This window comes from Mobula birostris, unplaced genomic scaffold (assembly GCF_030028105.1).
Source record: "Mobula birostris isolate sMobBir1 unplaced genomic scaffold, sMobBir1.hap1 scaffold_283, whole genome shotgun sequence".
Taxonomy (NCBI): Eukaryota; Metazoa; Chordata; class Chondrichthyes; order Myliobatiformes; family Myliobatidae; genus Mobula; species Mobula birostris.
In genome coordinates, this window is record NW_027275886.1 from 745,189 (window position 1) to 771,386 (window position 26,198).

General features: G+C 42.6%; 1 protein-coding gene across 3 annotated transcripts in view; it reads right to left on the reverse strand.

The window, feature by feature from the left end:
* The window catches only part of mmp24 (matrix metallopeptidase 24), a 118,257-nt gene extending 103,842 nt beyond the window's left edge, over positions 1–14,415 (reverse strand). The window contains exons 1-2 of one of the 3 annotated variants that reach the window (XM_072250345.1): positions 14,305–14,415; positions 1,230–1,347 (exon numbers count right to left, since the gene is read on the reverse strand). The gene's annotated coding sequence lies outside the window, so the exon portion shown is untranslated. Of the gene's footprint in view, positions 1–1,229; positions 1,435–13,660; positions 13,796–14,304 lie in introns of those variants that run through there. The other 2 variants (XM_072250347.1, XM_072250346.1) reach the window with 2 other exon arrangements.
* Positions 14,416–26,198: the final 11,783 nt, after the last annotated feature.

The window sequence follows — 26,198 nt, forward strand, 5'->3', positions numbered from 1 at the left end:
TGGCCCCAGGACACAGTTAGTAATGAGAATGGCCCCAGGGCACAGTTTGCAATGGGAATGGCCCCAGGACACAGTTAGTAATGGGAATGGCCACAGGGCACAGTTAGTTCAGTGGGAATGGCCCCAGGACACAGTTAGTGCTGTAAGAATAGCCCCAGGACACAGTTAGTCAGTGAGAATGGCCCCAGGACACAGTTAGTTCAGTGGGAATGGCCCCAGGACACAGTTAGTAATGGGAATGGCCACAGGACACAGTTAGTCAGTGAGAATGGCCCCAGGGCACAGTTAGTCAGTAAGAATGGCCCCAGGATACAGTTAGTAATGGGAATGGCCCCAGGATACAGTTAGTAATGGGAATGGCCCAGGGCACAGTTAGTCAGTGAGAATGGTCCCAGGGCACAGTTTGCAATGGGAATGGCCCCAGGCCACAGTTAGTCAGTGAGAATGGCCCCAGGACACAGTTAGTCAGTGAGAATGGCCCCAGGACACAGTTAGGTCAGTGAGAATGGCCCCAGGGCACAGTTAGTCAGTGAAAATGGCCCCAGGACACAGTTAGGTCAGTGAGAATGGCCCCAGGACACAGTTAGTCAGTGAGAATGGCCCCAGGACACAGTTAGTAATGGGAATGGCCCCAGGAACACAGTTTGCAATGGGAATGGCCCCAGGACACAGTTAGTCAGTGAGAATGGCCCCAGGACACAGTTAGGTCAGTGAGAATGGCCCCAGGGCACAGTTAGCCAGTGAGAATGGCCCCAGGACAGAGTTAGTCAGTGAGAATGGCCCCAGGGCACAGTTTGCAATGGGAATGGTCCCAGGACACAGTTAGTCAGTGAGAATGGCCCCAGGACACAGTTAGGCCAGTGAGAATGGCCCCAGGACACAGTTAGTCAGTGAGAATGGCCCTAGGACAGAGTTAGTCCGTGAGAATGGCCCCAGGACACAGTCAGTTCAGTGGGAATGGCCCCAGGACATAGTTAGTGCAATTACTTTTGTACAACATGATATTATTTCTGATCCGAATGGCAGATTTTTATTGGTTAGTGGTTTACTCTTTAATAAAAAGGTAGTTTTGGTTAATGTTTACGCTCCCAACATGGACTGTCCGGAATTTTATAAATCATTATTTAATTTGTTCCCGAATTTGAATGAGTTTTCACTAATTTGGGGTGGGGATTTCAATACTTGTTTATCTCCATCTTTGGCTCGTTTGGCTCCTTTACGGACCTTACCCAATAAATCTGCAACCTTGATTAACTCATTCCTTTCAGATTCCGGGTCGACGGTCATTTGGCGTTTTTTGCATCCTCAGGAAAAAGATTTTTCTTTTTTTTCACATGTTCATCGTTCCTATTCAAAAATTGATTATTTTTTTATTGACTCTCTTATTTCTTCAGTGGTCAAATGTGAATATGACTCTATAACCATTTTGGATCATGCTCCACTTAAGCTTTCTATTAAAATATCAGCCAACACACAAAATAATAGACAATGGCGTTTTAATTCGCTGTTGCTTCAGGACTCGAATTTTGTTAACTTTATGAATGAACAGATTGATCTCTTTTTTACAATCAATTATACAGAAGATATTTCTATGAATACCATTTGGGACACTTTTAAAGCTTATATTCGTGGTCAGATCATCTCGTATTCTGCTGCTTTGAGGAAGAGGTTGAAGGATGAGGAGCTGGTTATTGTAGACAAAATTAAGGAAATTGATTAAGATATACGCTACAGCTCCCTCTGAGAACTTGTATAAACAAAGAACTGAACTTCAAGTGGAACATAGTTTATTACTTTCGTCCTCGATTGCAAATCAATTAATGAAAACAATAAGTGAATTCTATATACATAGTGACAAAGTTGGTAAACTGTTGGCTAACCAGTCGAAGACTAACTATTCCAAATTTCAAATTAATCAGATTTATAATCAAAATGATCAACTGATATCTGATCAAGTTGAGATTAATCAATCCTTTTTTGATTTTTATTCCTCCCTATATCAATCAGAGTTTCCACGAGACTCTAAATATATGTATGACTTTTTAGATAACCTAGATTTCCCTAAGATTTCACATGATATATCTTCTATGCTTGATACTTCCTTTACTACTGATGAGATTAAGAAGGCTATTTTCTCTGAGTCCAGGGAAAGCTCCTGGTCCTGATGGGTTTACCGTGGAATTTTATAAATGTTTTGCATCTTCATTAATTCCTTGGTTATTCAGGGTTCTGGAGGCCTCACTAAAACTTGGTAAACTTCCTGAATCTTTCTATAGAGCTTCGATCTCTTTAATATTAAAGAAGGATAAAGATCCTACTCAATGTGCATCTTATAGACCAATATCCTTATTAAATGTTGATTCTAAAATCTTTTCTAAATTATTAGCAAACAGATTAGAAAAAGCACTTCCTTTTATTATTTCCGAAGACCAAATGGGTTTTATTAAAGGTCGTTACTCTTTTTATAACATTTGCACATTGTTAAACATTGTTTATACCGCCTCACAAAATGATCCTGAGTGCGTCATTTCCTTAGATGCTGAAAAAGCCTTTGACAGAGTCGAATGGCCTTGCTTATTTAAGGTGCTTGAAATGTTCAATTTCAGCCCGAAATTCATATCCTGGATCAAATTGTTATATCATTCTCCTATGGCCTCAGTCCGTACTAACTCTTTAAGCTCACCTTTTTTCCCTCTTTTCCGAGGTACTCGACAAGGTTGTCCTCTTAGTCCTTTATTATTTGATATTGCATTAGAACCTCTTGCAATTGCCATTCGAGAATCTCCAAATATTATTGGGATAACTCAGGGTTTGAAGTCCCATAAGGTATCACTCTATGCTGATGACTTACTTCTATATATTTCTAATCCTCAAAAATCTATTCCTGCTGCTTTAGATTTATTAGCACAATTTAGTCTTTTTTCAGGTTATAAGTTAAATCTCGGTAAGAGTGAACTTTTTCTGATTAATAAGCAAGTCCCCTTATATCAGAATCTTCCGTTTAAATTGGTTAATAATCATTTTTCATATTTTGGGATTAAAGTTACCTGTAAACATAAAGATTTATTTAAGACTAATTTCCTACCCTTAATCGATCACATTACTCAACTCTCATTTAAATGGTCTCCATTTTATTTAACTTTGATTGGTCGTATTAATGCTGTTAAGATGTTTATTCTTCCAAAATTCTTATATGTATTTCAGGCACTACCAATTTTTGTTCCCAAATCCTTTTTTGATAAAGTTGACTCTAAAATTTCTTCATTTATTTGGCAAAATAAAAACCCGAGATTGGGTAAAATACATCTACAGAAAGCTAAGAGAGATGGAGGTTTTGCATTACCTAACTTTAGACTCTATTATTGGACAATTAATATTCGACATATGAAATTTTGGTTACTTGATCAAGATACACTATCCATTCCTAAATGGGTACTATTGGAATTACAATCTGCTCAAAGTTATGCACTTGGCTCCACTTTAGGTTCTTCTCTTCCTTTTGATTTGAAACGCTGTAAACTGGTTTGTAACCCGATAGTTAAATATACCTTACGTATTTGGTTTCAATTCCGAAAATTTTTCGATCTCAATCAATTTGGGCTTGCGATTCCTATTTTAGGTACATATTCTTCCCTCCCTCGTCTACTGACTGTGCCTTTCAAATTTGGAAGACTAATGGTATTTCACGGTTTTTGGATTTATTTTTAGATGGTTCCCTTATGTCTTTTGAGCAATTATCTAACAAATATAACTTACCAAGAATACGTTCTTTTAGATATCTCCAAGTTAGAAATTTCCTAAGTACTATACTCTCTTCCTTTCCGATGCTACCTCCTACATATATTTTAGACACTATAATTAACCTTAATCCATGTCAGAAAGGTGTAATGGCTATTATTTGTAATACTATTATGAAACTTAGGAAAGCTCCATTTGAAAAGATGAGGTCAGATTGGGAAAAGGAATGGGTCTTATTATTCCGGTGGATGACTGGGCGCATATTTTACAACTAGTTAATACTTCCTCTATCTGTGCTAAACACTCCCTAATTCAATTTAAAGTTTCCATAGAGCACATACATCTAAAGATAAATTAGCTCGTTTTTATTCTCATATTAACTCTTTGCGTGACAGATGTCATGGGGAGATAGCTTCCTTAACTCATATGTTTTGGGCCTGTCCTACTCTGGAAACTTTTTGGAAAGATATTTTTAATATTATTTCAAAGGTATTGAACATAGATATTTCTCCCCATCCTATTACTGCTATCTTTGGATTACCTAAAATTTCCAGTAATCTTTCCCCTTCAGCCCGTAGATTGATTGCATTTCTTACTTTAATGGCGAAAAGATGTATTTCACAACATTGGAAGGAGATTAATGCTCCAACTACATTCTTTTGGTTTTCCCAGATGATACTATGCTTAAATCTGGAGAAAATTAGAAGTAAACTTTATGATTCTTCAGTTAAATTTGAACAGACTTGGAGATCTTTTATTCAACATTTTCATTTAATGTATTTTTTTTTTCTTTCTCTGGCCATATTTTCATTCCCTTCTTGCTTTTTAACTGTTTTTAATGGAGGTCAGGTCAGGACGTGATTGTTTAAGTTGTTTAACTCTACTTGGTACCTAGTTAGCCCATTGCTTTGCTGTGCTTTTTACATTAGTTGCACGGTGGGTTTTTTTGGGGTTTTTTTTTTCCTTATTGACATGTTTGAAAATTAGTATACTATTATATTACCTAGTTATTTTATATCTAAACTGCACTGTTTGTACTAATTTTTTTTGTATTAATATCTCTTGTAAAGTTATATTGCAACTGTGTATCAGTGCCTATATGGTTTACCTTTTGTGTATTAATTCAATAAAAAGATTTAAAAAGAAAAGAAAGCTACTGGAGTTGGACCTACAGGAGATGAGGTAGTGACAGGTAGGAGCTACAAGGAGGTAGTCACCCCTGGGTGCAGGAGGCATGAAAAGGTGTGACTGTCAGGAGAAAGAAGGGAAATGGAAATGGGATGCCAGTGCAGATTACCCCTGTGCCATCCCCCTCAATAATAAGTGTACCATTTCGGGTGCTGTTGATGGGAACGACCTACCAGGAAGGAGCTGCAGCCACCAGGTCTCTGGTGCTGAGGCTCAGAGGAACAGAGAGGTGAAGAGGACTGTAGTGGTGACAGGAGATTCCATAGTCAGAGGAACAGAGACGAGATTCTGTGGATGTGATAGAGACACCAAGATGGTATGCTGCCCCCAGGTGCTCACCTTCTCCCTTTAGAATGCAGCGGACCCAATCCAAGGCATCCCTGACCTTGGCAGCTGGGAGGCAGATAGGTACATGGGTGCACATTGGCACCTATGACATAGGTAGGATAGGTGAGGAGGTCCTAAAAAGAGAACTTAGGGAGCTGGGTAAAAAGGTACAAAGCAGGATTGCCAGGGTACGAATCTCTGGATAGCTACCTGTACCATGCACCAGTGAGGGTAAGAATAGGGTGACTTGGCAGATAAATGTGTGGGTGAGAAACTGGTGCAGTGGGCAGGGTTTCAGATTTATGGATCATTGGGGAACAACCTTTACTGAAGCAACTGGTTACACCTGAACCCGACAGGGACCAATATCCTTGCAGGCAGGTTTTTCTACAGCTATTCGGGAGGATTTAAACTAATTTGTCAGGAGGATAGGAACCAGAGTGATATGACTGAGGATGAGGTAGTTGCTTTACAAATAGACAGTGTGTAGTGAGACTCATAGCAAGGAGGGGCTGACGACAGGGCAATATTGCAGTCAACTGGATGAGTTGCAACGTAAAAGGGGACAAAATCAAAAAGGTGAATACAGGACTGAAGGTGTTGTATCAGAATGCGTGCAGTATATGGAATCAGGTCGATGAACTTGTAGCACTGTTACATATTGGCATGTATCATGTTGTAGGCATCACTGAATCAGAAGATGTAGAATCATTATGGATACAGTTAAGAAACTTAAAGGGTAAAAAGACCCAGATGCGAATTATATAGAGACTCCCAAACAGTAGTAAAGATGTGGTCTACAAATTACAATGGGAGACGGAAACTGTTTGTCAAAAGGGAACCTTTACAAAAGTCATGGAGGATTTCAATATGCAGGTAGATTCAGAAAATCAGGTTGGTGCAGGATCCCAAGAGAATTTGTAGACTGTCTACGAGATGGCATTTTAGAGCAGCTCATGGTTGAGTCCATTAGAGGATCAACTACTCTGGATTTGGTGTTGTGCAATGAACCAGAATTGATTAGAGAGCCTAACGTAAAAGAACCCTTAGGGAGCAGTGACCATAATATGATCAAATTCATCCTGCAGCTTGAGAAGGAGAAGCTAAACTCAGATGTATCAGTATTACAGTGGAGTAAAGGGAATGAGAGAGCAGCTGGCCAAAATTGGATGGAAGGGAACACTAGCAGGGATGACAGTGGAACAGCAAAGGCTGGAGTTTCTCGGAGCAATTTAGAAGGCACAGGATAGATACATCACAAAGAAGAGGAAGCACTCTAAAGGCAGGATGACACAACTGTGGCTAACAAGAGAAGTCAAAGTCGACATAAAATCCAAAGAGAGGGCATATAATAGAGCAAAACTTAAGGAGGTTAGAGGATTTGGAAGCTTTTAAAAACCAACACAAGGCAACTAAAATGTCATAAAGGAGGAAAAACTGAAAGGTCTGAAGGTAGATAAGTCACCTGGACCAGATGGTGTACACCCCAGGGTTCTGAAAGAGGCGGCTGAAGCGATTGTAGAGACATTAGTTATGATTCTGGTATGATGCCAGAGGACTGGAAAATTGCCAACGTCACTTCACTCTTCAAGAAGGGAGTGAGGCAGACTCCCATACTGTTAGGGGTCTTGATGGGTTAGAGTTTGTAAAATGTGTTCAGGAAAGTTTTCTAAATCAATACATAGAGGTACCAACTAGAGGGGATGCGATATTAGATCTCTTATTAGAAAACGAGTTAGGACAAGTGACGGAAGTGTGTGTAGGGGAGCACTTTGGTTCCAGTGATCATAACACCATTAGTTTCAATTTGATCATGGATAAAGATAAATCTGGTCCTAGAGTTAAGGTTCTAAACTGGAAGAAGGCCAAATTTGAAGAAATGAGAAAGGATCTAAAAAGCGTGGATTGGGACAGGTTGTTCTCTGGCAAAGATGTGATCGGTAAAAGGGAAGCCTTCAAAGGAGAAATTTTGAGAGTGCAGAGCTTGTATGTTCCTGTCAGGATTAAAGGCAAAGTGAATAGGAACAAGGAACCTTGGTTCTCAAGGGATATTGCAACTCTGATAAAGAAGAAGAGGGAGTTGTATGACATGTATAGGAAACAGGGAGTAAATAAGGTGCTTGAGGGGTATAAAAAGTGCAAGAAAATACTTAAAAAGGAAATCAAGAGGGCTGTTGGAATTCTTTGAGGAAGTAACAAGCAGGATAGACAAAGGAAAAACAGTGGGTGTCGTGTACTTGTATTTTCAATAGGCCTTTGCAGACACCCCACCCTGCAAAAACTAATTTCAGGGAGGTAGCACCATCAATTTGCGAGGTGGGATGTCTGCAATAGAGTAGCTCCTTAGCAGCTAGCCAGCTAGTTTAAATAACGTTAGCTATGCTAATGAACAAATGACACCTGTTAAACTCACCTCAACATGTCTTTTACAGTCTTAACCCACCATGGGCAATAGAAAAGTCACTGTCGTAAACAGTGCAGCGAGCAACACTGTCATTATTTTGACCCTTATTAAGCAGGGTACACTTTAGTGTAGTCTGGGGTGACGTATGTTTTATATTTTTTTTGGAACACTCTGCCATGGCGTGCTCTCGCTCGCGCTCTCTCTCGCTCTTGTGGTCGTTTGCACGCTCTCGCTTGCTTTCTCTCACTCGCTCTCAAAAAAATTGATTTCCGTGATATTGTATATAATTTGTGGGCATCAGGGAGCCACTATTCATATGCAGGAGACTCCCGGAACTTCCGGGAGAGGTGGGATGTCTGCCTTTGACAAGCTGCCACATATGAAGCTGATTAACAAGTTGAGAGGCCATGATATTACAGGAAGGATACTAGCATGGATAAAGCAGTGGTTGATTGGCAGGAAGCAAAGAGTGAGAATAAAGGGAGCCTTTTCTGGTTGGCTACCAGTGACTGGTGTGTTCCACAGGGGTTTGTGTTAGGATCGATTCTTGTTACATTATATGTTTGTTTGATGAAATTGATAGCTTTGTGGTTGTCTGCAGACAATATGAAGGTTGGTGGAGAGGCAGGTAATTTTGAGGAAGCAGGGAGGTTTAGACAGATTAGGAGAACAGGCAAAGAAGTGTCAGATGGAATACAGTGTCTGGAAGTGTTTGGTCATGCACTTTGGTAGAAGAAATACAAGTCCAGGTTATTTTCTAAATGGAGAGAAAATTGAAAAATCTGAGGTGCAAAGGGACTTGGGAGTCCTTGTGCAGGAATCCGTAAAGGTTAATTTGTAGGTGGTGAGGAAGGCAAATGCAATGTTAGCATTCATTTCAAGAGGACTAGAATATAAAAGCAAGGATGCAATGGTGAGACTTTATAAAGCACTGGTGCACTTATAAAGCACTTGGAGTATGGTGAGCAGTTTTGTGCCCCTTATCTAAGAAAAGATGTGCTGACATTGGAGAGGGTTCAAAGGAGGTTCACAAAAATTATTCCAGGGTTGGCAGGCTTATCGTATGAGGTGCGTTTGATGGCTCTTGGGCCTGCACTCACTGGAATTCAGAAGAATAAGGGGTGGAGGGATCTCAGTGAAATCCATCGAATGTTTAAAGGCCTCAATAGAGTGGATGTGGCAAGGGAGTCTAAGACCAGAGAACACAGCCGCAGAATAGAGGGACATCCATTTTTCCTCAGAGTTGAGGAGGAATTTCTTTCACTAGAGAGTGGTGACTCTGTGGAATTCATTGCCACAGTGGCTGTGGAGGCCCAGTCATTGGGTATATTTAAGGCAGAGGTTGATGTATTCTTGTTTAGTCAGGGCACGAAGGAATATGGGAGATTGAGGCTGAGAGGGAAATGGATCAGCCACAATGAAATGGTGGAGCCGAGCTGATGGGCCGAATGGCCTGATTCTGCTCCTGTATCTCATGGTCTTATGGACAAACCATTGGAGAAACTCAGGGAGATGAAAGTGGACGTTGCCAGGAGCTGATGGACTCCCTGCTTGAGTTTTAAATAAATAGCTGCAGAGACAACTGAAACTTTTCTAACTCCAGGAAGCGGGCACCAGAAGATTAGAAAACTGCCAGTGTAACTCTCTAGTTCAGCAAAGAAGAATGGCAGAAGGCAGAGGTCTATGGATTGCTAGTGTAAACAGCTATTATTGGCAAGATACCAGAGTTAATAATTAATCCAGAAATAGTTCGTAATTTAGGAAAAACAGAATTAAACTTCATAGTCTTATAATGAATAGTAAATGATGCTTGCCAAATTTGCTCAAATCTTTTGAAGATTTTACAGGGAGAGTTGATGGCAGAGGATGTGTAGATTTAGTGTATTTGTATTTCTGACTGGCAGCTGACAGATGACCACATCAGAGGACAATGCATAAATTAAAAACCCATGGTAACAGGAGTGTCTGAAAACTGGCTGCTCCATTGAAAACAGTTGGAATAAATGGGTCTGTTTCAGTCTGGAAGGAGGTAACAGGCAGACTAGCCAGGGATCGGGTCCTGGCCCACAGCTGCTTTCCATTAACATTAACTACATTAAAAGCAGGAAGGAAGTGTGCAAGGTCTTCAAATTTGGCAACAACATGAAAATAGGTGAAAGTGCATATTGTGATGAGGATACTGTGAGGTTATAGATCGAGTGAGTAGGAAAAAGACAATCAAATGGCATTTAATGTGGGGAAGTGTGAGGATATGTAAGAGAAACAAAAAGACAGATTATCATCTACATGACTGCAGTACAAATGAGGCAGAATCAGAGTGATCCCAGTGGCTGAGTGTGTGAATCACTACAAAGCTGACCCAAGTTGCAACAAGCAATTAGGAAGGAAAATGGTGCTTTACCCTTAATTACAAAGTGATTGGAGTTTAAAAATAGGGAGGCTGTGTTCCAGTTGTGAAGGGTGTATTTGGCCTCACCTGTGCACAGCAACACACACAAAATGCTGGAGGAACTCAGTAGGCCAAGTAGCATCTACAGAAAAGAGTAAACAGAAAAAAATTCTTTTCCAGTCCTGATGAAGAGCCTTGGTCTGAAACATTAACTGTTTACTCTTTTCCATAGATGTTACTTGGCCTGCTGAGTTCTTCCAGCATTTTCTGTGTGTTGCTTGGATTTCCAGCATCTTCAGATTTACTCTTGTTTATACTGTGCAGAGTATTCGAGGCAGTACAAAGGATACTCACCAGGCCAATTCCAGGGATGAGTGGTGTCCTATCAAAGGAGACTCAAGAGTATTGCTTGGAGTTTGGGCGAATGAACATAGAACATAGAATAGTACAGCACAGTACAGGCCCTTTGGCCCACCATGTTGTGCTGACCCTCAAGCCCTGCCTCCCATATAACCCCCCACCTTAAATTCCTCCATATATCTGTCTAGTAGTCTCTTAAATTTCACTAGTTTATCTGTCTCCACCACTGACTCAGGCAGTGCATTCCACGCACCAACTACTCTCTGAGTAAAAAACCTTCCTCTAATATCCCCCTTGAACTTCCCACCCCTTACCTTAAAGCCATGTCTTCTTATATTGAGCAGTGGTGCCCTGGGGAAGAGGCGCTGGCTGCCCACTCCATCTATTCCCCTTAATATCTCGTACACCTCTATCATGTCTCCTCTCATACTCCTTCTCTCCAAAGAGTAAAGCCCTAGCTCCCTTAATCCCTGATCATAATGCATACTCTCTAAACCAGGCAGCATCCTGGTAAATCTCCTCTGTACCCTTTCCAATGCTTCCACATCCTTCCTATAGTGAGGTGACCAGAACTGGACATAGTACTCCAAGTGCGGCCTAACCAGAGTTTTATAGAGCTGCATCATTACATCGCGACTCTTAAACTCTATCCCTCGACTTATGAAAGCTAACACCCCATAAGCTTTCTTAACTACCCTATCCACCTGTAGGGCAACTTTCAGGGATCTGTGGACATGTACCCCCAGATCCCTCTGCTCCTCCACACTACCTAGTATCCTGCCATTTACTTTGTACTCTGCTTTGGAGTTTGTCCTTCCAAAGTGTACCACCTCACACTTCTCCGGGTTGAACTCCATCTGCCATTTCTCAGCCTACTTCAGCATCCTATCAATGTCTCTCTGCAATCTTCGACAATCCTCTACACTATCTACAACACCACCAACCTTTGTATCATCTGAAATCTTGCCAACCCACCCTTCTACCCCCACATCCAGGTCATTAATAAAAACCATGAAAAGTAGAGGTCTCAGAACAGATCCTTGTTGGACACCACTAGTCACAATCCTCCAATCTGAATGTACTCCCTCCACCACCACCCTCAGCCTTCTGCAGGCAAGCCAATTCTGAATCCACCTGGCCAAACTTCCCTGGATCCCATGCCTTCTGACTTTCTGAATAAGCCTACCGTGTGGAACCTTGTCAAATGCCTTACTAAAATCCATATAGATCACATCCACAACACTACCTTTATCTATATGCCTGGTCACCTCCTCAAATAACTCTATCAGGCTTGTTAGACACGATTTGCCCTTCACAAAGCCATGCTGACTGTCCCCGATCAGACCATGATTCTCTAAATGCTCATAGATTGTATCCCTAAGAATCTTTTCCATCAGCTTTCCCACCACAGACGTAAGGCTCACTGGTCTATAATTAGCCGGACTATCCCTACCACCTTTTTTGAACAAGGGGACAACAGTCGCCTCCCTCCAATCCTCTGGTACCATTCCCGTGGACAACGAGGACATAAAGATCCTAGCCAGAGGCTCAGCCATCTCCTCCCTCACCTCGTGGAGCAGCCTGGGGAATACTCCATCAGGCCCTTGGGACTTATCCGTCCTAATGTATTTTAACAACTCCAACACCTCCTCTTCCTTAATATCAACATGCTTCAGAACATCAACCTCACTCATATTGTCCTCACTATCATCAAGTTCCCTCTCATTGGTGAATACCAAACGGAAGTATTCATTGAGAACCTCGCTCACTTCCACAGCCTCCAGGCACATCTTCCCACCTTTATCTCTAATCGGTCCTACCTTCACTCCTGTCATCCTTTTTTTCTTCACATAATTGAAGAAAGCCTTGGGGTTTTCCCTTACCCTACTCACCAAGGCCTTCTCATGCCCCCTTGCTCTTCTCAGCCCCTTCTTAAGCTCCTTTCTTGCTTCCCTATATTCCTCAATAGTCCCATCTGATCCTTGCTTCCTAAACCTCATGTATGCTGCCTTCTTCCACCTGACTAGATTTTCCACCTCACTTGTCACCCATGGTTCCTTCACCCTACCATTCTTTATCTTCCTCACCGGGACAAATTTATCCCTTACATCCCGCAAGAGATCTCTAAACATCGACCACATGTCCATAGTACATTTCCCTGCAAAAACATCATCCCAATTCACACCTGCAAGTTCTAGCCTTATAGCCTCATAATTTGCCCTTCCCCAATTAAAAATTTTTCCTGTCCTCTCTGATTCTATCCTTTTCCATGATAATGCTGAAGGCCAGGGAGCGGTGGTCACTGTCCCCCAGATGCTCACCCACTGAGAGATCTGTGACCTGACCCAGTTCATTACCTAGTACTAGACCTAGTATGGCATTCCCCCTAGTCGACCTGTCAACATACTGTGACAGGAATCCGTCCTGGACACACTTAACAAACTCTGCCCCGTCTAAAACATTGGAACTAATCAGGTGCCAATCAGTATTAGGGAAGTTAAAGTCACCCATGATAACAACCCTGTTATTTTTGCACCTTTCCAAAATCTGCCTCCCAATCTGCTCCTCTGTATCTCTGCTGCTACCAGGGGGCCCATAGAATACCCCCAATAGAGTAACTGCTCCCTTCCTGTTCCTGACTTCCACCCATACTGACTCAAAAGAGGATCCTGCTACATTACCCACCCTTTCTGTAGCTGTAATAGTATCCCTGACCAGTAATGCCAGCCCTCCTCCCCTTTCCCCTCTCTCTATCCCTCTTAAAGCACTGAAATCAAGGAATATTGAGAATCCATTCCTGCCCTGGTGCCAGCCAAGTCTCTGTAATGGCCACTACATCATAATTCCATGTATGTATCCAAGCTCTCAGTTCATCACCTTTGTTCCTGATGCTTCTTGCATTGAGGTACACACATTTCAGCCCTTCTACCTTACTACCTTTACACCGTTTATTCTGCTTCTCTTTCCTCAAAGCCTCTCTGTATGTTAGATCTGGCTTTACTCCATGCACTTCTTTCACTGCTCTATCGCTCCGGGTCCCATCCCCCTTGCAAATGAGTTTAAACCCTCCTGAACCATACTAGCAAACCTACCTGCAAGGATATTGCTCCCCCTCGAGTTCAGGTGCAACCCATCCAATCTGTACAGGTCCCACCTTCCCCAGAAGAGATCCCAATGGTCCAAAAATCTAAAACCCTGCTCCCTGCACCAACTCCTCAGCCACGCATTCAACTGCCATCTCCTCCAATTCTTACCATCACTGTCACGTAGCACTGGCAGCAATCCTGAGAACGCCACCCTTGAGGTCCTGTTCTTCAGCCTTCTGCTTAGTTCCCGATACTCACACTTCAGGACCTCATCCCTCTTCGTTTGCCTATGTCGTTTGTACCAGTGTGAGGGGAGATGTTATTCAACTATACACTCTCCTTAACCTTGGCAGGGTAGACGTTGAGATGTTTTCATAAGTGGGAGAGTCTTAAACGAGGGGACGTACAGGGATTGGTTATTTAAAACTAAGGTGTAGAAATTCCTTCTCAGACGGTGATCAATCTCTGGAATCCTCTGTCCCAGAGGCTGGTGGAAGCTGGATCATTAGAGATATTTACAGTGGTGGTGCATAAATATTTGTCAAATTGAGGAATTCTGGGCTGTGGACAAATGACGCTGAGGGGGAGGTGAGGCTGGCATTGATCAGTCATGATCATATTATATGTGGGGCAGGCACGAAGACCCTGGGGTCTGCACCTGCTCCTATTGCATTCTTGAGAGATAACATCAACTGAAATTAGGAGAAATAATTGGATAGAAGCTGATTCCTGTGATGGTGGGGATTCTGGATGATCCTGAGAAATTGCCAACCAATTTTGCTCAACCAGGATTTGGTGTCACAGCCACTCACCCACTTTAGCTGTTCAATAATCCTCCAGCATACAGGACTAGACGTGGCAACACTTCAAGACTGGTCAAAACCACTGCTTGTGGAATTTGCTAGTCAGGTCCATTTATATTAGTTTAGTCCTGCTTTGTAACACCACCACACTAGCACCCCAATGTCAGACTGGCCCCTCATTGTCACACTTGACTGGTGCTGCTCGGGGCAATCCTGCAGTTGAGAGTTGCAGCTGAGGTCTGCCCACTGCAGCTGCTCATTACCCATTTACTGCCGAGCTGTCATTTACCATCCTCGATTCTGTGCCTGATGAACAAAGTGACCCCACACATTAACGTTAATCGAGATTATTTGCAACCATTGAACATTATTAATTTCTGCAACAATAAGAAATTGCTAGAGGAACTCAGCAATTTGAGTAGCAGCTGTTGGGGGCGGGGGAGTTGGGGAAATTGTCCATGTTTCATGTTTATGTCCAGTATCTGTGGGGGGTAATTGTCCAAGTTTCATGTTTATGTCCAGTATCTGTGGGGGGTAACTGTCCACGTTTAATGTTCCAAGTCCAGTATCTGTGGGGGGGGGGGCGAATTGTCCACGTTTCATGTCTATGTCCAGTATCTGTAAGGGTAAATGTCCAAGTTTCATGTTTATGTCCAGTATCTGTGGGGGTAAGTGTTCATCTTTAATGTTTATGTCCAGTATCTGTGGGGTGGGGGTAATTGTCCATGTTTCATGTTTATGTCCAGTATCTCTGGTGGGGGAATTGTCCATGTTTAATGTTCATGTCCACTATCTGTGAGGGGGGGGGGAGGAATTGTCCATGTTTCATATTTATGTCCAGTATCTGTGGAAGGGAATTGTCCATGTTTAATGTTCATGTTCAGTATCTGTGGAGGGCAATTGTCCATGTCTAATGTTCATGTTCAGTGTCTGTGGTGGGGAGCAATTTCATGTTTACGTCCAGTATCTGTGTGTGGGGATAATTGTCCATGTTTCATTTTTATGTCCAGTATCTGTGGGGGTATTTGTCTACGTTTCATGTTTATGTCCAGTGTTTGTTGGGGGTAATTGTTCATGTTTCATGTTTATGTCCAGTATCTGTGGGGGGGGGGAATTGTTCATGTTTCATGTTTATGTCTAGTATCTGTGGAGGCGGGTGGGTGGGTAATTGTACGTTTCATATTTATGTCCAGTATCTGTGGGGGAGGAATTGTCCATGTTCTATGTTCATGTCCAGTATCTGTGGGGGTAATTGTCCAGGTTTCATGTTTACGTCCAGTGTTTGTTGGGGGAAATTATCCATGCTTCATGTTCATGTCCAGTATCTGTGGGGGGGGGGGGGTTAATTGTCCATGATTCATGATTATGTCCACTATCTGTGGAGATAATTGTCCATGTTTCATGTTTATATCCAGTATCTGTGGGGGTTAATTCTCCATGTTTCAGGTTTATGTCCAGTATCTGGGGGTTAGGGGTAATTGTCCATGTTTCATGTTTATGTCTAATATCTGGTGGTGTGGGGGTAATTGTCCATGGTTCATGTTTATATCCAGTATCTGTGGGGGGCAATTGTCCATGTTTAATGTTCAAGTCCAGTATCTGTGGGGGGGTGGGAGAGGAATTGTCCATGTTTCCTGCTTACGTCCAGTATCTGTGGAAGGCAATTGTCCATGTCTAATGTTCATGTTCAGTGTCTGTGGGGGGCAGCAATTTCATGTTTATGTCCAGTATCTGTGTGCAGGGATAATTCTCCATGTTTCATGTTTATGTCCAGTATCTGTGGGGGTAATTGACCATGTTTCATGTTTATGTCCATTGTTTGTTGGGGATAACAGTCCATGTTTCATCTTTATATCTAGTATCTATGGGGGTTAATTCTCCATGCTTCATGTTTATGTCCAGTATCTGTGGGGTGTAATTGTCCATGTTTCATATTTATCTCCAGTATCGGTGGGGGCAATTGTCGATGTTTCTTCTTCATGTCCAGTATCTGTTAGGGGGTTAATTGTCCATGATTCATGATTATGTCCACAATCTGTGGAGATAATTGTCTATGTTTCATGTTTATATCCAGTATCTGTGGGGGTTAATTCTCTATGTTTCAGGATTTTGTCCAGTATCTGGGGGGGTAGGGGTAACTGTCCATGTTTCATGTTTATGTCTACTATCTGGTGGTGTGGGGGTAATTGTCCATGTTTCATGCTTATGTCCAGCATCTGTCGGGGGTAATTGTCCATGTTTCATTTTTATGTCCAGTATCTGTACAGGTAATTGTCCACCTTTCATGTTTACGTCCAGTGTTTGTTGGGGGTAATTGTCCACGTTTCAGGTTTATGTCCAGTATCTGGGGGTGCGGGGATAATTGTCCATGTTTCATGTTTATGGCCAGTGATTGTTGGGGATAATTATCCATATTTCATGTTTATATCCAGTATCTGTGGGGGGCAATTGTCCATGTTTAATCATCATGTCCAGTATCTGTGGGGGGGGGGGGGGAGGAATTGTCCATGTTTCCTGCTTATGTCCAGTATCTGTGGAGGGCAATTGTCCATGATTAATGTTCATGTTCAGTGTCTGTGGAAGGGAGCAATTTCATGCTTACGTCCAGTATCTGTGTGGGGTAATTGTCCATGTTTCATGTTTATGTCCAGTATAAGTGGGGTTAATTGTCCATGTTTAATGTTTATGTCCAGTATCTGTGGGGTTAATTGTCCATGTTATAAGTTTATGTCCAGTATCTGGGGGGGTAGGGGTAATTTACCATGTTTCAAGTTTATGTCCGTATCTGGGGGGGGGGGGGGGGTAATTGTCCATGTTTCATGTTTATGTCCAGTATCGGTGGAGGGCAATTCTCCATGTTTCATGTTTATGTCCAGTATCTGTGGAGGGTAATTGTCCATGTTTAATGTTCATGTTCAGTATCTGTGGGGGGGAGCAATTTCATGTTTATGTCCAGCATCTGTGTGTGGGGATAATTCTCCATGTTTCATTTTTATGTCCAGTATCTGTAGGGGTAATTGTCCACGTTTCATGTTTACGGCCAGTGTTTGTTAGGTTAATTGTCCACGTTTCATGTTTATGTCCAGTATCTGTGGGAGGTGGAGAGGAATTGTCCACGTTTCATGCTTATGTCCAGTATCTGTGGGGTGGGGGGGGGGGGAATTGTCCATGTTTCATGTTTATAATCCAGTATCTGTGGGGGGCAATTGTCCATGTTTAATGTTCATATTCAGTATCAGTGGAAGGGAGCAATTTCATGTTTATGTCCAGTATCTGTGTGAGGGGATAATTGTCCATGTTTCATGTTTATGTCCAGTATCTGTGGGGGTAATTGTCCATGTTTCATGTTTATGTCCAGTATCTGTGGGGGTAATTGTCCATGTTTCATGTTTATGTCCAGTGTTTGTTGGGGCTAACTGTCCATGTTTCATGTTTATATCCAGTATCTGTGGGGGGTAATTCTCCATGTTTGATATTTATGTATAGTATCTGTGGGGGGGGGGGGGTGGAGAAATTGTCCATGTTTCTTGTTTATGGCCAGTATTTGTGAGGGGGGCAATTGTCCATGTTTAATATTCATGTTCAATATCTGTGGGAGGGAGCAATTTCATGTTTATGTCCAGTATCCGTGGGGGATAATTTGTCCATGTTCCATGTTTATGTCCAGTATCTGCGGGGGTAATTGTCCATGTTTAATGTTTATGTCCAGTGATTGTTGGGGGCAATTGTCCATGTTTAATGCTCATGTCCAGTATCTGTGGGGGGGAGGAATTGTCCATGCTTCATGTTTATGTCCAGTATCTGTGGGGGGGGAATTGTCCATGTTTCATGTTTATGTCCAGTATCCGTGGGGGATAATTTGTCCATGTTCCATGTTTATGTCCAGTATCTGTGGGGGTAATTGTCCATGTTTCATGTTTATGTCCAGTATCTGTGGGGGTTAATTCTCCAAGTTTCAAGTTTATGTCCAGTATCTGGGGGGGTAGGGGTAATTGTACATGTTTCAGGTTGATGTCCAGTATCTGGTGGTGTGGGGGTAATTGTCCAAGTTTCATGTCGATATCCAGTATCTGTGGGGGGGGGGGCGGTAATTGTCCATGTTTCATGTTTATGTCCAGTGGTTGTTGGAGGTATTTGTCCATGTTTCATGTTTATGTCCAGTGGTCGTTGGGGGTAATTGTCCATGTTTCCTGCTCATGTCCAGTATCTGTGGAGGGCAATTGTCCATGTCTAATGTTGATGTTCAGTGTCTGTGGTGGGGAGCAATTTCATGTTTATGTCCAGTATCTGTGTGTGGGGATAATTCTCCATGTTTCATGTTTATCTCCAGAATCTAAGGGGGTAATTGTCCATGTTTCATGTTTATGTCCAGTATCTGTGGGGGGTAATTGTCTATGTTTCATGTTTATGTCCAGTATCTGTAGGGGGGGGGGGAAATTGTCCATGCTTCAAGTTTATGTCCAGAATCTGTGGTGGGGAATTGTCCATGTTTCATGTTTATGTCCAGTATCTGTGTGTGGGGATAGTTCTCCATGTTTCATGTTTATGTCCAGTATCCGTGTGTGGGGGTAATTGTCCATGTTTCATGTTTATGTCCATTGTTTGTTGGGGATAACTGTCCATGTTTCATCTTTATATCTAGTATCTGTGGGGGTTAATTCTCCATGTTTCATGTTTATGTCCAGTATCTGTGGGGGGTAATTGTCCATGTTTCATGTTTATGTCCAGTATCTGTGGGGGGGGGGGGAATTGTCCATGCTTCATGTTTATGTCCAGTATCTGTGGGGGGGAATTGTCCATGTTTCATGTTTATGTCCAGTATCCGAGGGAGTTCATTGTCCATGTTTCATGTTTATGTCCAGTATCTGTGGGGGGGAATTGTCCATGTTTCATGTTTATGTCCAGTATCGGTGGGGGCAATTGTCGATGTTTCTTGTTCATGTCCAGTATTTGTGGGGGGGGGGGTTAATTGTCCATGATTCATGATTATGTCCACAGTCTGTGGAGATAATTGTCCACGTTTCATGTTTATATCCATTATCTGTGGGGGGTAATTCTCCATGTTGCAGGTTTATGTCCAGTATCTGGGGGGGTAGGCGTAATTGTCCATGTTTCATGTTTATGTCTAATATCGGTGTGTGGGGTATTTACCCATGCTTCATGTTTATGTCCAGTATTTGTGGGGAGGGGGAATTGTCCATGCTTCATGTCGATGTCCAGTATCTGTGGGGGGGGGCGGTAATTGTCCATGTTTCATGTTTATGTCCAGTATCTGTGGGGGGGGGTAATTGTCCATGTTTCATGTTTATGTCCAGTATCTGTGGGGGGGAATTGTCCATCTTTCATGTTTATGTCCAGTATCTGTGGGGGGCAATTGTCCATGTTTCATGTTTATGTCCAGTGGTTGTTGGGGGTAATTGTCCATGTTTCATGTTTATATATGCAGTATCTGTGGGGGGAAATTGTCCATGTTTAATGTTCATGTCCAGTATCTGTGGAGGGCAATTGTCCATGTCTAATGTTCATGTTCAGTGTCTGTGGGGGGGAGCAATTTCATGTTTATGTCCAGTATTTGTGTGTGGGGATAATTCTCCATGTTTCATGTTTATGTCCATTGTTTGTTGGGGATAACTGTCCATGTTTCATCTTTCTATGCAGTATCTGTGGGGGTTAATTATCCATGTTTCATGTTTATGTCCCGTATCTGTGGGGGGTAATTGTCCATGTTCCATGTTTATGTCCAGTATCTGTGGGAGTAATTGTCCGTGTTTCATGTTTATATCCAGTGTTTGTTGGGGTCAATTGTCCATGTTTAATGCTCATGTCCAGTATCTGTCGGGGGGAGGAATTGTCCATGTTTCATGTTCATGTCCAGTATCTGGGGGGGGGGGAGGGGGTAATTGTCCATGTTTCATATTTGTGTCCAGTATTGGTGTGGGGGGGGGGGGTTAATTGTCCATATTTCAAGTTTATGTCCAGTATCGGTGGGGGCCATTGTCCATGTTTAATGTACATGTCCAGTATCTCTGGGGGCAATTGTCCATGTTTAATGTTCATGTTTAGTATCTGTGGGGGGGAGCAATTTCATGTTTATGTCCAGTATCTGTGTGTGGGGATAATTCTCCATGTTTCATGTTTACGTCCAGTATCTCTGGGGGTAATTCTCCATGATTCATGTTTATGTCCAGTATCTGTGGGGGGCAATTGTCCATGTTAATGTTCATGTCCAGTAACTGTGGGAGGGGGAGGAATTGTCCATGTTTCATGCTTATGTCCAGTATCTGTGGGGGGGAACTGTCCATGTTTATCTTTATGTCCAGAATCTGTGGGGGGGGGCAATTGTCCATGTTTAATGTTCATGTCCAGTATCTGTGGGGGGGAGGAAATGTCCGTGTTTCATTTTTATCTCCAGTATCCGAGAGGGGTAATTGTCCATGTTACATGTCGATATCCAGTATCTGTGGGGGGGGGGGGTAATTGTCCATGTTTCATGTTTATGTCCAGTGGTTGTTGGAGGTAATTGTCCATGTTTCATGTTTATGTCCAGTGGTCGTTGGGGGTAATTGTCCATGTTTCCTGCTCATGTCCAGTATCTGTGGAGGGCAATTGTCAATGTCTAATGTTCATGTTCAGTGTCTGTGGGGGGGAGCAATTTCATGTTTATGTCCAGTATCTGTGTGTGGGGATAATTCTCCATGTTTCATGTTTATCTCCAGTATCTAAGGGGGTAATTGTCCATGTTTCATGTTTATGTCCAGTATCTGTGGGGGGTGGAGAGGAATTGTCCACGTTTCATGCTTATGTTCAGTATCTGTGGGGTGGGGGGGGAATTGTCCATGTTTCATGTTTATAATCCAGTATCTGTGGGGGGCAATTGTCCATGTTTAATGTTCATGTTCAGTATCAGTGGAAGGGAGCAGTTTCATGTTTATGTCCAGTATCTGTGTGTGGGGATAATTGTCCATGTTTCATGTTTATGTACAGTATCTGTGGGGGTAATTGTCCATGTTTCATGTTTATGTCCAGTATCTGTGGGGGTAATTGTCCATGTTTCATGTTTATGTCCAGTGTTTGTTGGGGCTAACTGTCCATGTTTCATGTTTATATCCAGTATCTGTGGGGGGTAATTCTCCATGTTTGATATTTATGTCTAGTATCTGTGGGGGGGGGGGAATTGTCCATGTTTCTTGTTTATGGCCAGTATTTGTGTGGGGGGCAATTGTCCATGTTTAATATTCATGTTCAATATCTGTGGGAGGGAGCAATTTCATGTTTATGTCCAGTATCCGTGGGGGTTAATTTGTCCATGTTCCATGTTTATGTCCAGTATCTGTGGGGGTAATTGTCCATGTTTCATGTTTATGTCCAGTATCTGTGGGGGTTAATTCTCCAAGTTTCAAGTTTATGTCCAGTATCTGGGGGGGGTAGGGGTAATTGTACATGTTTCAGGTTGATGTCCAGTATCTGGTGGTGTGGGGGTAATTGTCCAAGTTTCATGTCGATATCCAGTATCTGTGGGGGGGGGGCGGTAATTGTCCATGTTTCATGTTTATGTCCAGTGGTTGTTGGAGGTATTTGTCCATGTTTCATGTTTATGTCCAGTGGTCGTTGGGGGTAATTGTCCATGTTTCCTGCTCATGTCCAGTATCTGTGGAGGGCAATTGTCCATGTCTAATGTTGATGTTCAGTGTCTGTGGTGGGGAGCAATTTCATGTTTATGTCCAGTATCTGTGTGTGGGGATAATTCTCCATGTTTCATGTTTATCTCCAGAATCTAAGGGGGTAATTGTCCATGTTTCATGTTTATGTCCAGTATCTGTGGGGGGTAATTGTCTATGTTTCATGTTTATGTCCAGTATCTGTAGGGGGGGGGGGGAAATTGTCCATGCTTCAAGTTTATGTCCAGAATCTGTGGTGGGGAATTGTCCATGTTTCATGTTTATGTCCAGTATCTGTGTGTGGGGATAGTTCTCCATGTTTCATGTTTATGTCCAGTATCCGTGTGTGGGGGTAATTGTCCATGTTTCATGTTTATGTCCATTGTTTGTTGGGGATAACTGTCCATGTTTCATCTTTATATCTAGTATCTGTGGGGGTTAATTCTCCATGTTTCATGTTTATGTCCAGTATCTGTGGGGGGTAATTGTCCATGTTTCATGTTTATGTCCAGTATCTGTGGGGGGGGGGGAATTGTCCATGCTTCATGTTTATGTCCAGTATCTGTGGGGGGGAATTGTCCATGTTTCATGTTTATGTCCAGTATCCGAGGGAGTTCATTGTCCATGTTTCATGTTTATGTCCAGTATCTGTGGGGGGGAATTGTCCATGTTTCATGTTTATGTCCAGTATCGGTGGGGGCAATTGTCGATGTTTCTTGTTCATGTCCAGTATTTGTGGGGGGGGGGGTTAATTGTCCATGATTCATGATTATGTCCACAGTCTGTGGAGATAATTGTCCACGTTTCATGTTTATATCCATTATCTGTGGGGGGTAATTCTCCATGTTGCAGGTTTATGTCCAGTATCTGGGGGGGTAGGCGTAATTGTCCATGTTTCATGTTTATGTCTAATATCGGTGTGTGGGGTATTTACCCATGCTTCATGTTTATGTCCAGTATTTGTGGGGAGGGGGAATTGTCCATGCTTCATGTCGATGTCCAGTATCTGTGGGGGGGGGCGGTAATTGTCCATGTTTCATGTTTATGTCCAGTATCTGTGGGGGGGGGTAATTGTCCATGTTTCATGTTTATGTCCAGTATCTGTGGGGGGGAATTGTCCATCTTTCATGTTTATGTCCAGTATCTGTGGGGGGCAATTGTCCATGTTTCATGTTTATGTCCAGTGGTTGTTGGGGGTAATTGTCCATGTTTCATGTTTATATATGCAGTATCTGTGGGGGGAAATTGTCCATGTTTAATGTTCATGTCCAGTATCTGTGGAGGGCAATTGTCCATGTCTAATGTTCATGTTCAGTGTCTGTGGGGGGGAGCAATTTCATGTTTATGTCCAGTATTTGTGTGTGGGGATAATTCTCCATGTTTCATGTTTATGTCCATTGTTTGTTGGGGATAACTGTCCATGTTTCATCTTTCTATGCAGTATCTGTGGGGGTTAATTATCCATGTTTCATGTTTATGTCCCGTATCTGTGGGGGGTAATTGTCCATGTTCCATGTTTATGTCCAGTATCTGTGGGAGTAATTGTCCGTGTTTCATGTTTATATCCAGTGTTTGTTGGGGTCAATTGTCCATGTTTAATGCTCATGTCCAGTATCTGTCGGGGGGAGGAATTGTCCATGTTTCATGTTCATGTCCAGTATCTGGGGGGGGGGAGGGGGTAATTGTCCATGTTTCATATTTGTGTCCAGTATTGGTGTGGGGGGGGGGGGGGTTAATTGTCCATATTTCAAGTTTATGTCCAGTATCGGTGGGGGCCATTGTCCATGTTTAATGTACATGTCCAGTATCTCTGGGGGCAATTGTCCATGTTTAATGTTCATGTTTAGTATCTGTGGGGGGGAGCAATTTCATGTTTATGTCCAGTATCTGTGTGTGGGGATAATTCTCCATGTTTCATGTTTACGTCCAGTATCTCTGGGGGTAATTCTCCATGATTCATGTTTATGTCCAGTATCTGTGGGGGGCAATTGTCCATGTTAATGTTCATGTCCAGTAACTGTGGGAGGGGGAGGAATTGTCCATGTTTCATGCTTATGTCCAGTATCTGTGGGGGGGAACTGTCCATGTTTATCTTTATGTCCAGAATCTGTGGGGGGGGGCAATTGTCCATGTTTAATGTTCATGTCCAGTATCTGTGGGGGGGAGGAAATGTCCGTGTTTCATTTTTATCTCCAGTATCCGAGAGGGGTAATTGTCCATGTTACATGTCGATATCCAGTATCTGTGGGGGGGGGGGGTAATTGTCCATGTTTCATGTTTATGTCCAGTGGTTGTTGGAGGTAATTGTCCATGTTTCATGTTTATGTCCAGTGGTCGTTGGGGGTAATTGTCCATGTTTCCTGCTCATGTCCAGTATCTGTGGAGGGCAATTGTCAATGTCTAATGTTCATGTTCAGTGTCTGTGGGGGGGAGCAATTTCATGTTTATGTCCAGTATCTGTGTGTGGGGATAATTCTCCATGTTTCATGTTTATCTCCAGTATCTAAGGGGGTAATTGTCCATGTTTCATGATTATGTCCAGTATCTGTGGGGGGTGGAGAGGAATTGTCCACGTTTCATGCTTATGTTCAGTATCTGTGGGGTGGGGGGGGAATTGTCCATGTTTCATGTTTATAATCCAGTATCTGTGGGGGGCAATTGTCCATGTTTAATGTTCATGTTCAGTATCAGTGGAAGGGAGCAGTTTCATGTTTATGTCCAGTATCTGTGTGTGGGGATAATTGTCCATGTTTCATGTTTATGTACAGTATCTGTGGGGGTAATTGTCCATGTTTCATGTTTATGTCCAGTATCTGTGGGGGTAATTGTCCATGTTTCATGTTTATGTCCAGTGTTTGTTGGGGCTAACTGTCCATGTTTCATGTTTATATCCAGTATCTGTGGGGGGTAATTCTCCATGTTTGATATTTATGTCTAGTATCTGTGGGGGGGGGGGAATTGTCCATGTTTCTTGTTTATGGCCAGTATTTGTGTGGGGGGCAATTGTCCATGTTTAATATTCATGTTCAATATCTGTGGGAGGGAGCAATTTCATGTTTATGTCCAGTATCCGTGGGGGTTAATTTGTCCATGTTCCATGTTTATGTCCAGTATCTGTGGGGGTAATTGTCCATGTTTAATGTTTATGTCCAGTGTTTGTTGGGGGCAATTGTCCATGTTTAATGCTCATGTCCAGTATCTGTGGGGGGGAGGAATTGTCCATGCTTCATGTTTATGTCCAGTATCTGTGGGGGGGAACTGTCCATGTTTCATGTTTATGTCCAGTATCTGTGGGGTGAATTGTCCATGTTTCATGTTTATGTCCAGTGTTTGTTGGGGCTAACTGTCCATGTTTCATGTTTATATCCAGTATCTGTGGGGGGTAATTCTCCATGTTTGATATTTATGTCTAGTATCTGGGGGGGGGGGGGGGGGGAATTGTCCATGTTTCTTGTTTATGGCCAGTATTTGTGTGGAGGGCAATTGTCCATGTTTAATATTCATGTTCAATATCTGTGGGAGGGAGCAATTTCATGTTTATGTCCAGTATCCGTGGGGGTAATTGTCCATGTTTAATGTTTATGTCCAGTGTTTGTTGGGGGCAATTGTCCATGTTTAATGCTCATGTCCAGTATCTGTGGGGGGGAGGAATTGTCCATGCTTCATGTTTATGTCCAGTATCTGTGGGGGGGAATTGTCCATGTTTCATGTTTATGTCCAGTATCCAAGGGAGTTAATTGTCCATGTTTCATGTTTATGTCCAGTATCTGTGGGGGTTAATTCTCCAAGTTTCAAGTTTATGTCCAGTATCTGGAGGGGTAGGGGTAATTGTACATGTTTCAGGTTGATGTCCAGTATCTGGTGGTGTGGAGGTAATTGTCCAAGTTTCATGTCGATATCCAGTATCTGTGGGGGGGGGGGGTAATTGTCCATGTTTCATGTTTATGTCCAGTATCTGTGGGAGGCAATTGTCTATGTTTCATGTTTATGTCCAGTGGTTGTTGGGGGTAATTGTCCATGTTTCATGTTTATATATGCGTATCTGTGGGGGGAAATTGTCCATGTTTAATGTTCATGTCCAGTATCTGTGGGGGGGGGGGAGGAATTGTCCATGTTTCCTGCTCATGTCCAGTATCTGTGGAGGGCAATTGTCCATGTCTAATGTTCATGTTCAGTGTCTGTGGGGGGGAGCAATTTCATGTTTATATCCAGTATTTGTGTGTGGGGATAATTCTCCATGTTTCA